The sequence below is a fragment of the Pleurodeles waltl genome, chromosome 2_2 (assembly GCF_031143425.1).
Source record: "Pleurodeles waltl isolate 20211129_DDA chromosome 2_2, aPleWal1.hap1.20221129, whole genome shotgun sequence".
Lineage (NCBI taxonomy): Eukaryota > Metazoa > Chordata > Amphibia > Caudata > Salamandridae > Pleurodeles > Pleurodeles waltl.
This window is the reverse complement of record NC_090439.1, coordinates 716720952-716738243: the sequence shown is the minus strand read 5'-3', so window position 1 is coordinate 716738243 and position 17292 is coordinate 716720952. Positions and strand designations below refer to the sequence as shown.

The 17292-nt window shown below is 40.9% G+C and overlaps 1 protein-coding gene across 4 annotated transcripts in view; it reads left to right on the top strand.

Moving 5' to 3' along the window:
- PPP1R42 (protein phosphatase 1 regulatory subunit 42) overlaps positions 1-17292 on the top strand; it is a 433409-nt gene that overhangs the window by 69245 nt on the left and 346872 nt on the right. For all 4 annotated transcript variants that reach the window (XM_069220285.1, XM_069220289.1, XM_069220286.1 and 1 more), the window contains one exon: positions 14142-14196. The gene's annotated coding sequence lies outside the window, so the exon portion shown is untranslated. The remainder of the gene's footprint in view (positions 1-14141; positions 14197-17292) is intronic.

Sequence of the window (17292 nt, the reverse complement as noted above, 5' to 3'; positions counted from 1 at the left end):
GAGGAAAATATTCTGGCTGTCAGAAATGAAAGGATAGTTCAAAATATTGTCCAAGAAGCTCCAGTTCAATATAGGGATAAAGTGGGAGGTCAGGAAGATTGGACCACAATGAAAGTCCTGCAGGTAGGCTTGCTAGTGGTGGGTATGAGAGCACAGGGAGCGAATCGTGACAGTATCACACCACATAGCCTTGTGTCAGTAGAGACTGATACAATCAAAACCTAGTAGTGTTTCAACCAAACAAGGAAACTTAAAGAAGTGGCCCTCTTATTTTGTTCCTCAGTTCCTCCGTAATATTCTTTCATAGTCCCTGAAATCGGAGCCCATTAAACATCTCTCAAAGGGGCTCAGAACTTTTTACATTTATATGGGGCACCTTTTATTGCACTTTGGGTCTGTGGATCTGTCTCCCCTCTTTCCCATAGCACTACCTTTTAAGGTGTTAGTATATTTGGAGAGTCCGTAATGCTGGAACATTCTGTTTGCACTTTTAGCCAGAAACTCATGATAGCAGTATATTCCCAAATCATGTAAAACAATGTACCCTCCTCTGTTACACACATACATGGTGGCATGTCTACAACGTTCATGACATGTAGTCTAGACCTTTAATGGTATATTCTATGCAGTTTCTTAAGTTAGATAGATCTAAAATTTGCTAGGATGCCGGCATATCTGGGGTATGGCAATGCTTCATCTCCTTCCTCAGCAGCTTACAGGCCCAGATCCTAAATGCAGTAGGGTCTCAACCCCACACGTGCATCCAGTTAGTTATTGCTAATGGTGCTGCAAATTTGGAAATGACATGGTCTCTCAATTCTTCCATTAATATTGTAACCTCTATTCGTGAATAATCAGGAACAACACATGTGGAAAGTGCATATTAAGTGTTTTGCTTGTGCCAGTTCGCATACTCCTTAAAGATTATTAAAGGATTCTAGACCACTGTTCCTGAGCACATCACCTAGTTTTGATATCCCTGTAAGCTCCCGATCATTGTGTCCCCCTAGCTTTGTCACCACCCCCAGGAGAGAACCCACCTATTGAGGGCTTTCTGTAATGACTTTATCATTAAACCCTACAAAAACTGTGAAGGCGAACCACAACTTCGCCTCTGCGGACATTGCGTGCAGCATCATATTTGTGACCTTGCTCCCTTGATGAAAGGAAACACATATCTTACCACCGATGGTCATTCTAGCTAGATGAATTGAGGCTTTATCCAACAGGAAATGTCGCAACTTGTTTATGACTACTCTGTGGGTCAAATGATACAATGTTTAATATTTGGTAGGACAATACCACTCTCATAAGGATATTGATATCACTTTGTCACCAACAAGCTTATGGTCTGTGAAAGGCATAGAGGTCCGGAGTATAACATTCACTCATTCTTTATCACTCTAACTCATTCTCATGCACCCTGACTCCCTCATTCTCACTCAGTGTCAGTCATTCACTCTCACTCATATTTCCCCAGAATCTGACTTGCACTCAATTTTATTCTCACTGAGTCTCACACTCTCTCAGTGTCATTTACCTGAACTCCCTCACACTCATTCTCCTACATTTTCTCACTCACTTGCACTCATTCCTACTTTCACTCATTTCTCACTTACTCCTGCTGTCACTCGCTCTCTCTGTCAAATGGTTGCATACACAGTCACATATAGGCTCACACACACACTCTCTCATTTACACGCATGCACACAATATAGATTTGAAAGCATTTTGCTTACCTCAGCTGCCTGCGCTGGTCCCATCCCAGCTCCTGGTTTCGCATTTATTAATATTATTATAATATCTTCTAGTAAGGCACCTAGCTACCCAAAAAGGGGTTCCCGGCACTGAGCAGATATCTTCCAGAACTGTTAGCTTAAAACAGCCAGGACTTTAGGTTTTTACGAAACACAAGTAGTGAAGTGCAGTTTCTCAAGCGTTTCAGGAGGGTTTTCCACAATTTCGGGGCCAGAAATGTGAAGGAACGACCTCCCATGCGGGCCAAATGAAGTCTAGGCACAGTACACAAGGCCTAATTAAGGGCCAGATGTAGCAAAGGTTTTTCCCCATTCTGTGTCTATGGGAAAAAGTGTTTGTACATATGGCCCTAAGTGATCTCAGCATACTCGTGGGTTGGTAAGGCACGACCAAATCCTGAGTATATTGTGGCCCTGCTACTCCGGCTCTGGTTTTGTACATATAGCATAAGGCATTAAATTGGATTCGCTTGGTAACCGCAAGCCAATCAAGCGTGCGGAGGAGGTTTGAAACAGAGACTTATCTCGGGAGGCGGTACAGACGTCTGGCTGCAGAATTATGTACTACCTGCAGTTGTTAGATGGAGGCCTTATCAATTGTTAAACACAAATTATTGCCACAGCTTATTCTTGATGGCTGTTCTTTGAGCTGCTTGGGGAACCATCCAAATATTCTTTTTCACCCACTTGAGCACTGCAAAACAAGTGGAGGCCACCTTCACCACCTGAGGTTTCACGGAGAGGTTCTTATCCAGCCAAAAGCCTTCATTTTTTACCTTGGGGGGATAATCCACCCCTCGTGCAGACAGGGAGCTGAAGCAGGAAACTGAAACCTCGAACCTGGGCATTGTATCTTGCCTTTTCACCCCACGTTTCCCTAACGCTTTGACGAATTGGGAAAGGGTGGGGTTGCATGCTGATTGGTGTGTAGCAACAGGCACCAGAGGTGTTATATACCCACGGTGGCAGAAGTAGGCACAGGCATGGAAGCAGAGAGGTAGATCCATATGGGACCGGGATGCCTGAGGAAATTTGATAAGGTCTGAGGCAAACAGAGAAGCTATCATGGTACTGATGATGATGGGGTGGTACAACCCTTGAAGGGTAATATTATTGCTGAGCTGAGCTGAATAAGAAAATAAGCTATATTGGTTTTGTGTGGGGATGACAAAGGTATGTATTAAGATGCTGCCAGACGCTAAGGTGACAATGTGTGTTAATGCCTGATTATATGATTTTTGTTGAATTAAATAAATTTCTAAAGCATAAAGTTCTCAGATTCAGTGGGTAGGCACTGAGGTGTGGGCAGGCCCCAAGGCCACAGCTGGGACTTCGCTAGCGCTCAACAATCTAGCTTATGACTGGTTCAGATGCCTTTAAGCAGCTATGCCAGCCAACAGATAGGTGTCACTGCCTTACACGGCCTGCTTGACCATAGCTTGTTGCAATGGTGGCATTATTTATTATACTACTAGTGAATAACATCCTATTTATCACTATTAGAATAAAAAACAAGGAAGCTACAGTCTCAACACCCCTAAGGACAAGATGCAGCTGGACATGCTTCTAATACATATTTCACTGGTTTATATTTTAATGTATTCATGCCGATATAAGGGAATCCATTTATTTTCTCTTTCACTATTTGTGCTTGTCTAATAGTGAGTCAGAAATAAAGGACGTCAGCACATGTTCCATTCCTTTTTGTACTTTGACATACGAGGCACCTGATGGGCTTCTTTTTGCCCTGCCCTTCACTCATCTGTTCTCCTGTAAATCTGCTTATTTTATTGAATGTTGTTGCTAATCAGATCGTTACATTTATTCCTATCCCTGAATGATAGTGTGGGACATCCCAGATTCTTACGCATTTAGCGTAATACTACTGGATGTTGATCTAAAAGTCTTTGGGCTTGATTTCGATGTTGGCGGTAATGGGCCCACTGCCACTTTTTTGACAGAAACCCAGTCCGCCAGATTGACGGTCTGCTCGCCCAATTTAGATGTTGGTGGACCCACAGACTTTACAAAGTTACAAAGTTTATCCGTATGGGGCACATAATCCTGCTCTTGATGTGTAGCACAATACAAGCGGGGAAGAGCAGCCAGATCATCATTAGTTAGTTCAGGGATGACAGATTCGGCTGGCTTTTTACAGTTTCTTTTCACTTGTTGATTCAGTTTTTGTGGCAGACTTCCAACACAGGGAGACAAATTGAGAAGACTATCCGCGCAACACTCCGACTCCACACCTAACTGGGAGTTGAGATTTTCATTCATGGGGTGCCTAGAGCTACCTCCCAGTGTTAAAGCAACAGCAGTCCCTTCAGAATCCTCATCGCAAGGGTCATCAACATCAGTACAAAGGGCTCAAAGGGCTCTTTGATGATTACTAAGCTCAAGGGAAAGCCTCCTCTCGGCCAAATTAATCTCCTTAGATGCCACCCCTACAGCTCTGGACCCAAAAAAAAAGTCAAGAGTTGTGCTGAGATGCTCCCTGCTTGTCCCCGACTGATCCCTACTGCCTTGCTGCTTTGTTTTTCCCATCCAGACAACCCAGAAGGGACAAAGTTCCGGCAAAACACCAGCCCCACAGGTCTAGTTGATACAGGCTTATCCAGCTATATCAGGCAGGAGTACACTCCCACAGGGGCCCAGTCCAAAGATAAAAAAAAGCCTTGTGGTGGGAGGACAGCCCTGACTAGGACAGCCATGGATGGGTGCGTAAGGGCCAGCTCCTGGCCCTGTATTCGTCCAGGCACCTGCCCTCCACCCCCGCGAACGTCCCGTGCTGTGGGAGAGTGCAGCTGATTAAATAGGCAGGCACCTCCTGGCGTCTGCAAGAACGCAATGATAGGCTGTGGGCCGCTGGTAAGTGAAGTTCTGTGCGCCCAGCCTCTCTATGCAGGCAAGTACAACCGATTTGGTCAATAGGAATAAACGTTTGAAATAGTCAACACATACTTTTAAAATAGGCCAAGCTAAAGACATGGGAGGTCATTATGAGTGTGGCGGTCCGACCGCCATATCACAACCCTGGCGGTTAAACTGCCAGCTCCGCCAGGATCATGAATCCTGGCGGTGGTGGAGATCCTAATCCGCCAGGGCAGCTTTGCAGGCAGCGCTACTCTGCGGATTAAGACCTCGTTCTCCGCCAGCCTTTTCATGGCGGTGTCACCGGCATGAAAAGACTGGCGGAAAACAGGTGCAGGGGGCCACAGGGGGGCCCCTACACTGTCCATGCATTTGGCATGGCAGTGCAGGGGCTCCCCTGCCCAGCACCATTGCAATGAACATTGCAAGGGTACTGGTGCTCCCTGCTGGCTCGATTAAGAGTCAGAGACAATGTTGTAGCTTGTTTCCCACTAGGCCGGTGGGTGGAATCTCTGGTTTTGGCCTGCCGACCCAGTGGGAAACCCATGACTCTGACGGGGAGGTCGACGCGTAGTCGGCGGCGGCCACCCTTTCAGGAGTCTGGCGGACAGGCTTTCCCATCTGCCAAACTCGAAATGAGGCCCGTATATGAAATACAAATAAAATCAGAGAAAGAAAATGGGCAATGAAGGATTTCTTGTACTCAAACCAAATTGAAGAATCGTAAAAAGGTATATTGTGTAACTAAAACTAGAGTTGTCTGGGGTTGGGGGGGAGCATCATGATAACAAGAAATATAAGAGGATTTAACCCCTCCTCTTTTCTTTAGTATTTCTAATTTATAAAGATGTATTCTGAGTTTTTTATTTTGCCATTAAAATATTTGATAATAAAATATCAATTTTCTTAAAGACAAATCTTAGTTTATTATTAGGTGACATGAAAGAGTATACAATTATCAGTGAAAGCTTCTTGTAATTAAATCTAACCTACCCCACCAAGATAGCTACAGTGGAGACCGTTTGTAAATTTAAGCATCAATTATTCCCAAAGGATATTGTAAGTTTTATTTTAAGGTTCAGTTGACTGACCTAGACACCCAAACACCTAAATATTATTTTTTCATTATGCCAAATCAAAGCATACTTTTTTAATCATGTCTTTGAAACAGAAATAATTAAGGAGAGAACTTTTGATGTGTTTAACTTTAGGTTCATAAACATACATTTGGTCAAGTTCCTCATAAAAAGATACTGAGGAACTCTCGTGATTATTCATGTAAAGCAGAACATCATCTGCATAAGCCAAAGTTAACTTCTTCAGTATTGGAATTTTGTTGGACTGAGCTAAAAAAGAAATATTAAAAAGATAAAATATATAGAATAAGAGACAAAGAACATCCTGTCTAGTTCCTTTTTTGATGGAAAGAGACAAAGTAATCTTAAGAAAAATCAAAGTACACGGAGCATTGTATAATTAAGAAACCATACTTAAAAACTTAGGACCTAAGCTAAATCATTCCAAGGCCCTCAAGGTAAAGTCCCAATTAAGGGGATCAAAGATTTTGTTTTTAGCATCCAAATACAATGCTGCAAAGGGGTTCATGAAATTTGTTTTGCTGATAATATTCAAGAAACCTTTGGCCTTATCTGTAGTAATTATTTCCTTAACAAACCCAACTTTTTGGATTTAATAAGATTAGGGACAACATTCTCTACTCAAATGGTTAATATTTTAGTAAATATTTTGAAACTCATTATTAATTATATTGGACAATAATTATTACAAGAGCCAGGTTCTTTACCAGGTTTAGGGATGAGGCAAATCATCCGCAAACCTGTATAAAATGTGCCCTGAGGTTTTGTAGTAGAACAAAAATTCTCATAAAGGGGCTATAGTTTGGGAGCCAATAAAACAGCGTAACAGCTAGAAAGGTCTAAGGAAAAATTGTCTGGTCAAGGGGCTTTCCCTTTTTTTAATTTCTTTATTTTTTTTTCAATGGTTCATCGAAATGTAAATCATCTTCTAAAGCGGAGAGCTCAAAATGAGGATAAATATTGCTTGGAATTTCAGGATGTATCAATTTCATATAAGAAAGGAAAGGCATCAGAAGAATATATAGTGGAATAAAAAGTAAAGAAAGTATCCAGAATCTTATTATGAGCTGTCTTAATTCATCAATAATTTTTGTCAATAATAGATCGCTCTTTTTTTAACTTTTACATATTTTGCCACTAATTTTCTCATCTTATTTTTACTTTTGTTTTCTTTGACTCAGAATAAATGATTACGTTTGCTCGGAAATCAAGGTCTTTTGTGGTTTTAAAAACATTTGCTTGGGCATGCTTTAATTTTTCTGAACACTGAGTGTTCCAGGTTCTTTATAGCTCCTAAAAAGTAATTAGTTTTGTTCTCTGATGCCTGTTTTCTTTCTGGATACATATCTAATAATAAATTCACTTGACTCAGCTTTAAAACCATCCAGAGTATTCTGAAAATAATATTTATTGATTAAAAAAAAAAAATTAAGTAGTAAAATGTTGGAATTCTATAATAAAATGAATATCTTTGAAAAACGTAGAATTAAACCTCCATCCATTATTATTCTCCCCAAAGATCCAAATCTTAAACAACATGGGCATGATCTAAGATCAGAATACAGCCGTTTTCAGAATGCAGCAGACTAAAAGTTATTTTCTGGTAAAAGAAAAAAAATCTTATCTACACTGCCAAAGATATCCAGAGGAGCAACATGCAGATGATTTGATTAGCCTACTGATATACTCTTCAAAGCCATTGTAGAAGAATACGTATTCGAATGGCAGTAATGTAATATCATACCCGAATGGCTAGAAAAACATTATTAATGTAATGTATAGTCTCCACTAAAAAATGCAATGAAGGTTTTTTTTTTTTTTAAATAACCACACATGTATGGAGGAAACAAAGAAGACACTACATAGAACAACATGAGGTCAAATATCCAAAGATAAAAACCAGAAAATTAACTTTGAGGGAAAAAGGTGTTATCGCAGGGCTTGGTGAAGGCATCATGAAGAAAAAGGCACCGCAACAGGCAAGGGCCTTCTTTAGAGAACATAATGGCAGGCAATGCTATGAGCCACAAAGGTGACACAAACCTATAAGAAAACAGAAAAATTTATAAGGTTATATAATTTACCATTATTGAAACAGAACCTGCAAGAAAGAACAAACGCATTACATTATTGCAATAAAAACATGAATAAGGAGAATAGCATTTAAACTGTTGTCTCTTTAAATATATCATAATCCCATTGAGCAAATGTGTATTGTTTATGTTTAACAGGATCAGAGTAAGTAACATTTTTATTCTTAAGTGTGACTTTGAAAAAACAAGCGTATAGAAGGCCACATCTAGCATTGAACTTTCTTAAAGCAGGCCTTAAGTCCAGAAATTCAGTGTATCACAGTTGTAGCTCTTGCATCATCTTGAGAAATAAAAATATTCTGACCATTCCAAATCCGGCTCTTCTCTGTTGCAGCTTAAACAACTTTAAAAAGGTCTGTATATAAAAAAAAAAAAATGATCACGCCCCTGGGTTTAGAGGTACTCATGGTTAATAATGTTGCTCACTGCGGATGAACTCTGTGAATATTAACCTTCGACAACTCAGGATTGCCCCATATCTGTGGACAAAATGGATTTCAGGATGTTAAGTAAATAACCGGTTTGTGACCGGAACACCAGAAACGTGCTACATTTACCTAAGCATTCCTATTCATTTGCTTAAGTCATTTATAAAAGGCAGAACATTTGTTTTCCTTTAGTCTTTAACTGCAGTGTCTTCATCCTGAAAAAGTAATTTCATGTTCTTCTGCGATAAAGTGGTGACATGCACATAAATTTCCTCAGCTGAACTTCACTGAATATAACATGGCAAGCACTACCTCTGAAAGCATCATTTCTCTTTAGGAAAGCCAGGCAAGGTAATTTATGCACACCCACTGGGAACACTGCTTCAACTATTTTCCTCAATACTTGCCTTTATTTTTAGCATCCACAAACTGCCTTAATTATTCCAGAAATAGATTGTTCTTTGTGTTACAGGAGGAGCTCTGTTAGTCTGTGACTGCCATCCTTAACTCCTAAGAACCCCACCCCCAATGCCACATCCCAAAATATAGATCTTTTGTACATCTCTTTGGTCCGCTATTCCTGTGATATTAATTTTCTTTCAGCTTTCATAGAAAACACATAGTTGTTCAATTTATAGGAAGTAATTCCAAATCATAACTGAAATTAAGCTTTTTTTGATTGAGAACGGCAAACTGGATGTTGAAGCCCCATCAGTTGTTCATATTATTTTTTCTTCTTATTTTCACTGTGTGCTTGCCAGCTTATGCTGTTCAGTTTCATCATTCAACCCATGCACATGGGTATAGAGGTGAACGCTCCATATTTGTCTTATTCTATTCATAGTGATTAGTCCATTGTATGTCAGGTGGACTGTTTTGGAAATGCTGGATCAACGTAGTTTTCAGAGTATCAATCCTTACTCTGATCCCAAATATCGTGTATATAGCAATTACAGTTTGTGTGGATATTCTGTTTGCAGTTGGGCATCCAACTTCACTTCAGTTCCTTGGCGGCAAATAGCAATTGGCTGGAGGTAAATTCCAGAGTATTTGCTGTAAATAGACTTTACCCATTGGTGATTAATACGTCTGTATTATGTTCTTATTGATATTTGGCTGCGTTTTGAATACAAACATAGCAGTTGCAAATGGTTTATCACCAATATTTAGCATCGTTAAGTGCTTCATTATCCTCCACATTTACAAAATAAAAGCAACGGCTTAAACGATGGGATAAATGTTGATGAGTCTTCTGTCTTGTTTTAGCTTTGATACTGTTTTCCCTATTGTATCCAGCTCTCTTTCATTGTTCCTTCACAATCGTGTATGGTATAACCTGTTTCAGGGCAAGCTTCTTGACAATAGTTACTAAACTTGGAACAGTTCCTTTAGATACCGAAAAATTTACTGAAGGGGAATTTTCCTCTTGATGGTTTTGGATGGTAACTATAAAAATCTAACATTGACTTGCTAATGGTGATTTCCGTGTGTTCTGCAGTCTGAAACATTTTCTTCACCACAAACCTTTCTAAATCTACAAAGTAAATTGTTTTAGACCCAGCACTCAGTGAACTGTATTTGGAGGCTTCGAAATCTAGAGGATGAGATTGAAATGAGCTATTGGTGTTGTGAGAATATTTAATTAAACAGGGGAACATGGAGGAACATGTAAATACTCATTTTCCATTTCTGTCTGGAAAAAGGATTTCACTGCAGTTGCTTTAAAAGATCACTCATAGATGCACTGCAGCATCCTAAAACGTTGGTGGTAAAGCGAAGACAGCCTGTATACCTTTCCAGTGAAATACAAGTAGTCGGTAAAGTGATGAATAAGAGTGGTCAATGGTTTGTTCTGATCACAGCAATAACACCAGTTGCAAGCAGTGAAGCATTGTGCAACAGGAAAGATCAGAGACATTTTTAATGGTTTGTAACATTTGAGATTTTTTAAGTTTATGAATTGATAGTCCACGGTCAGGTAGTGACAGATCAAATAAGGTTACTTATTATAAAAGACGTCATCTACAGTAGTTGCAAAAATAACGTTAGCCTTTCATATATAGGTTGCCAGTATGAAGGTAGACATCGTTATTGTACTATTTATCAATGAACTAGCGAGTTTTTGAGAAAACAGACATCAGGTATGACAATGGTTTTATGTTGACCATTTACTAGTCCATCTAAACTCTTGCACCACTCCATGTGCACAAATGAAACCCAGAGGGGGTACTAACGCTGCAGCAGGTTAACACCAAGATGCAAGGCAAGGATGCTAAGTCTGGGCCTCTCTTTATATAGTTAGTGACCTGGAAGCACTTTTGGTAAAGATCATAATTTCTGGCTTTGATCCTTCTTATAGCAGCAACCCTCTGAATGTGTGCTCTCTGAGCTAACTTGAATCAGAATCACTGCCACTGCCTTATAGGGTTCAAGAAGACTGTGTTTCTTGTATAGTTTCAAAGTCCCTGTTCATCAGCACTGTTCGTATTGGCTGTCACCTGTGCAGAGTCTTCAGTCTTCTACTCTCTTCCAGAGCAACTAGCAACCCTGATTCTAATCCCAAAACAATTGTTGAGGTATTAAAATAGAGAGCCTCCAACAATTTTAACACTTGGCAAACTATGCATTGTAGTAAAGATCACAGGTACTGTATGATTTATTACCTTTACTGTTCAACTTTTTATAAAATGCTACTACTGACCATGAGGCAGAATCTGGTGGCAGAGGGTGCATCAGCACCTTTGTGGGCTCCTTCTACAACATAGAAATTTGACCCTGTCTGCTTCATCCACTGTTACATGATAGCCACTATATCTGAGTCTACATTGTTTTCTGGTATACTGATAACATGAATGTTGTTGCATCATGTCCCTCCCTCAGCATCCTCCAGTCTGTATTCCAGGAAGTGCACCCTTTCATTTAAGTCCTTTACCTGCTTCTGCAGATTGTCAGTGTCAGGCTATAGCTCTCTCAATACATTTGCATTTATTTGTTCCAGTACTCCTCCAGTATTTGAGATGGCATTTAATATCTTAAACAGTTTCTTATGGGTGGTGATTTGTTCCACCATAGCCTCTTCTTTTGCAGTTTTGATGAACATTGTCACACTAAGTTTGGGTGAGCCCTGCACTCTTGGGGTGCGCCTATTATAATCCAGAATTCAGTTTTGATCATTCATGGTATTTTAAGGTACGACATGATTCTAAGTTTATGCTGCTTTGTCAGGATAGTCAGGTGGTCAGGGTGTGCGACCCAGGGTTTTCTCTGAGTACCTCTGAGTTGTCCACAAATCTTATGGTGGTGTATGAGTTTTCCTCAAGTGCAATCATGTTCCCATAACATAATAAACACCTTGTAGAGGGGTTTTGTGCAGTATATTAGTCTACTGAGGTGCTGTCTGGTCACTTAAAAGAGCGTCCTTCTGGAAGGGACCAGGGGTGGCAATTTGTGCATATCACTAGTCACACTGTAGAACTGCATAGTGGGCATAAAATAATGGCCTAGAATGCAGCCCGAGTGACTGCTGATGAGTGGCTGAGATTAATTCAAAAGTTCATTTAATCACTTTGTTGTTTATTGCAGTAGATGCCCAAAATTTAACAAGTTTGTCCAGATGTGGGTCTCCAGCTCACTAACACTGTGCCAGAGGACTTAGGCCTTCTCAGTGAAATATAGCTTAAGTACCCCAAAATCAGTATTGGGCTGCTTGTGTTCCCATTTGGAGGAGAATGGGTCTGACATTTTGGCCTAGACCAAGGCTTATTTATATATGGCTTGTCTCTGTCTCGAGTAGCACGGCTGGTGATCTGGCATGCAGCCTGATCGATCGCCAGTGGCTTGGATTAATTCAAGCATTCCTTTAATTGCTTTGCTCTTTGTTGGAATAGACATCCCTAAATGTGGCAGTGATGCACAGATATTTGTCCTATGCTTACTGTGCCACAGTACTTAAGCTGAATAGACCAGACCGTCTGGGGTTTCTTGTGTTCCAGCATGGAGGAGACTGGGTCTTGAAGTTAGGGCTAGACTGTTTCCATTGGAGCAGGACCAAGGCTAATTTGTATATGGCTGTTCTCAGTCTGAAATCACATGGTGGAAAATAATGCTGAACTGGAATGCAGCCCTGAGTGCTTGTCAATGGATGAGATTAATTAAACTTCCTTCCTTCACTTTGTTGTTTGTCACAAAGCATCCAGTCCCTGCCACACTGCCTCTGTCACTCAAACTCCTCCTGAAGTCTTGCTGCTAGCACTTGCTTTTTCAACAGTGCAGTTTGGGCTGAGTAGTATTAGCTCTGTACCTAAGGTCAAGCATGTTATTTCAGTAGGCTCAGCTTGCCTATTCAGACCGCCCTCTCCCCCCCCAACCCACCACCACTGGCCCTCTCCCTTCTTCGGGGCCTTATGCTTTTTCCATCCCAGCCTATGACCCTGAACCGGGGTCCCATATAATCTCTGGGTGTGGTATCCAGCAGATGGGGAGGGTGGCAAACCTCTGTGGGTTCACCTTCCTAGCTGAGCTTACCCATCAGGACCACTCATCTGGGCCTGTCAAGACCCTCAGCACTATCCAACTGCTTGCATCTCGTAGGGGAGCAACACATTTCTGCAGCCACTGCTAGGCCCCCATTCCACTCTATTAGCAGCAACCTGCCAATCCACACATGAATGCAGACCAGCAGGGGAAAAGGAGTGTGTCCTCTAGGCGACTTTCACTGCTGCTCAGGCTGCCCTCTGGGTGAAGATGGCTGAACTGTGAGCTGCTCGGAGTTTGGGTTCCTAGGCATCTTACTTCTGTGAAAACACAAGCATTAGGAGCCAAATGTACAAAGCTATTTAGCAGCCGCGAAAGGCAACATTTTCCGTTTGCAACTGCTAAATGGCCTTGTACTATGTACTAACCCTATTTTGAAAGTCAGTAACCTGTTACTGACTCGAAAAAGAGGGTTTGCAACTCGCTTTTAGGAAGGAGCATGCCAAGAGAGTCCCTTCCTAATAGCGAGTCGCAGGGGGATGTATGATTGTTTAGCGAATGCGAATGCAGTCGCAAAACAATCGCAATTCTCGTCACGTACTTCACGTAGGTGATAACCCAGTCCAAATGGGAAGGGCTTCCCAAGGGGACCCTTTCCCCTTTGTGAATAGGGGTGCCTTCTCTGAAAAAAATGAAAAGGAAACTTTTTTTTTTTTTTTGTAATGTACCCTGTTTTCCTTTAAAAAAAAAAAACACAGTGTGCATTAAAAAAATTTACTTTATTTAAAAAGCACTCACAGACATGGTGTTCTGCTGACCCCAGCAGGCCACCATCCCTGTGAGTGCTGGCCATTCCCAATGGGTCGCAAATTCGACCTGCCATTTGCGAATAACAAACATTGTTGAAGACACTGTTGTATCTTACAGATTGCTACTCGCAAGTTGTGAATCCTAAACATTCGCAAATTGCGACCCGCAATCTCTAATGGTCGTACATCTGGCCCTAGGTATGTTTATTTCCTCCTTCCGTTATTCATTTCTTAACACTCACTCCTTCTTAGTGCTACTCTCAGCAATTAAGGGCACAAATACCTCAGCATACGCCGAACATGTAGTTTCTTCACTATAGTGTTTTTTGCAAACAATCAGGGTAGTTCTATACAATGATTCGCCCAACACAACTGTCTTGAGAATAAGTTATTTTCTTACATCAAATTGACAATGTTCGCTTCATGAAATTCCTGTAGTTTTCCAAAATCTTTGTATTTTTTCATTATGTCCCTCTTTATGTTGGCATTGAGGTGTTGCTTGTTACTTTAGCAAAGTAATTATGCAATACGTTTCAGGCTCTTACTCCTTATCTTCAATAAAATGTATAATGTATTTTCTGTACTAATGTCTCTCTCTTTCTCCTTCTAGAGTATCGAGCAGATCAACTTTCACTCAACGTAACAGCCTTCTTCAAGAGAGGCAGGTAAGTCATCAACTGACTGGTGACGCACCGTTTTCAGGAGAGCCCTCAAAGATGTAGCATGTGCAGATTCCTCTGTATCAAGCCCGGCTCCTACCCTTGGACACGGCTTAAATATTCTTGCCATAGCCAACATGGCTGCTAAATCTTGTGCGATCTTGGCATCATGTGTGAATCAGTATTGTAACCTAAAGGAATCTAGTCCCAAGTGCAGTCCCACATCCCAAGTACAGCATTGATGCCAGAAGCGCATGAAGCTCTTATCTAGTCCATGTGCATATAGCACTAATTTGCTGCACAGTCTTTTCAAGCTTACCGACATTATTTGCCCCCAGACCGTGACAGTGCTGTGGTGCAATTACATGTTTATGCCAAAAGCGATGGGGAGACAGACTGGGCCACACGTGATCTCTAGATGGTGGCTGCAGCTCTTCATGAACCACCTTGCTCAGCTTGATGCTCCTCACCTAAGTGGCCGCTGTCATCTTGTAGCGCCACTTTCTCCGATCTAGGCTCCTAGGCCCCTGTCTGCAATGATCCCATGTTTGCCATCTTGCCGTCTGCTTTTTTAATCTCTTACATGATTAAATATTAGTATCTGTTGCACGTCTTGCGTGGTTGCACACTATATAGGTCTCTGCCAGCCTCACATCTCAAACGTGAGTATAATATTGTCACTTTTGCATCATTTTGCACAATTTATAGTCTTTGGCCATCTTTGTATAGTTGCAGGCCGCTATGGGATGTTGGATAGAACTAGGGCTACTTGTCTCTGCTCATTGGCTAATGACCAAATGGGAAAGAAGATCTCCACAGTTGTACTTTATACACTAATTTGCACGTGCCGGTAACATTAGAACTGGATGAGCTTGTACTCGTGCCTACTGATTGTATGTAACTATTCTTTTTTCGAATCCTCATTTATTTACTTTGTTTTGACTGTGCATTTCAATAATGTTGATGGTTTTAATTGACTAATACGTGAATTTACTACTACTACCACTACTAATACTACTACCTCTACTGACCACAAGTCTGTATATTCAGAATTGAGGGTCTGTCACTGCCATGATATTATATCATCGTGAATCAACAAGCACTCACACACCCAGAACCAGTGGCACAGCAGTACAGGTGGAAGACCCATGTGTGTAAGCTTTCCAAGTCTTTTTAGTGTATCAGTACCCTAGCAAGGAGATGTGACATGATATTTAACCCTTAAATATCCAAAATAAATACCCCACACTGTGGGCCTCATTCCGACCCTGGCGGTCATGGACCGCCAGGGCCGGGGACGGAGGAAGCACCGTCAACAGGCTGGCGGTGCTTCAGGGGCAATTCTGACCGCGGCGGTAAAGCCGCGGTCAGAAAAGGGAAACCGGCGCTGAAGTAGGCAAAACAGCGTGATATGAATAAAAAACAGCACCGTAGAACTGGCTATTTGAAAAATATCAGTACGAAGCCTAATAAAAAGCATGTAGAGCAAAGTGCACAGAGGCTCTAAGCTGTCAGCAAATGAATAAAATATATTCAGGGCAAAGTGCACAAAGGCCTAAAGCCTGAAGCTAAAGCGCAATGAATACGTAAAACTAACCACACTACAAGAGTTCCTATATAAAGTTATGGAACTCCGAAGTGACTTGCTACATCCTTATCATGTACACCAGGTGGTACTTTATTCCTTATGATACATGGTCACACCATCACCTTCCCCACAAACCACTTAAATCCTTGGTGTGTAGGTCTTTCATATGAAATAGAGAGGATGTTTGCAAACATTAAGAATCAAAATAGAATCTCTAGTGCAAAATTAAACACATCAAAAAGCTGTTAGATATTTGTTGCAAAAAATATTAGAATCTGTTTAATACAAGGGAGTTTTTCAAACAAAAGGTGCAGTAGAATCATAAAGATTCTAACTTTTCTATAATTACCAAAGGAATGCAAAATATGAACACGTTGCCATAAATATCTCTAGCAGCAGATATTGTGATGTTGGAACTCAAATGTAACAATTTATTACAGTTGAGTTCTGGCATCATTTCTTTAAAATAGGCGACTGGGTGTTTCACAAGTTGGCTATTATGTATAGGTTAAAGTACCCCCTGACATATATTATAAGGATATTGCAAGTCACTGAGGAGTTCAGTAACCATATAGAGGAACAAGGCCGAATCCCTCTATAAGGTTATGGAACTTAAAGTTGACTTGCAATATCCTTATCCATATCACCTATCCCTGTCCTATCACCTTTCCCACAAACCACCTAAATCCTTTGTACACAACTCTTTCATACAAAAGAGAGAGCATGTTTGTAAACATAAAGAATAAAAGTAGATTCTTGAGTGCAAAAATAAGTACATTAAAAATGCTGTGAGATATATTTGATGGAAGAAGATTGTAGAATCAGTTTAATACTTTTTTTTTTTTTTTTAATGGTGCAGTAGCTCGGAATGTGTAAAAACATGCAGAAAGATTCTAACTTTTCTATAGATAGGCTAAGGCATGCAAAAAAATAAAAATGTTGCTGTAAATATCTCCTTTCTGGTTAAGAGCTAGAAAAATAGCAGAAATAAAGAAAAGCCATTTTCGTTTTGTTAGTTAAACAGCTGCTTTAGTCGTGCTCTGTGACTTAACCTACCTAGCCCCTCCGCTGCTGGCAGCAGACATTATGACTTCAGAATTCAACTGTGATAAATTACTATAGTTGAGTTCTGCTGTCTTTTCTTTATAATTGCAAACTGGGTGTGTAACGATATTAAAGACAGGTTTTTATACAGGGATTGCTGGATACCATGATTTATATTTAAAATATTCTAGTTTCAGCAGAGCAAAAGATCCTAATAATTTGTGGCCTTGCAAATACCGAGCGGTTTAAGGCCCTGTGGACAAGTGAACCCAAATTCATCATCTCACTTCCTGGCTCTGGCCAACACTGTCAGAGCCACCCCTACTTCATTCACCTGTTTTAGGACTAGTTTATTGGTGGGTTCAGCGGTTAGTAGAGTGGCTCTCTTAGGGAGGAACAAGAGGCCACCACCACAACATGGGTAGGTACTGCCCCCTCGTGCAACTCCATTCAAATACAGTATCTCATCT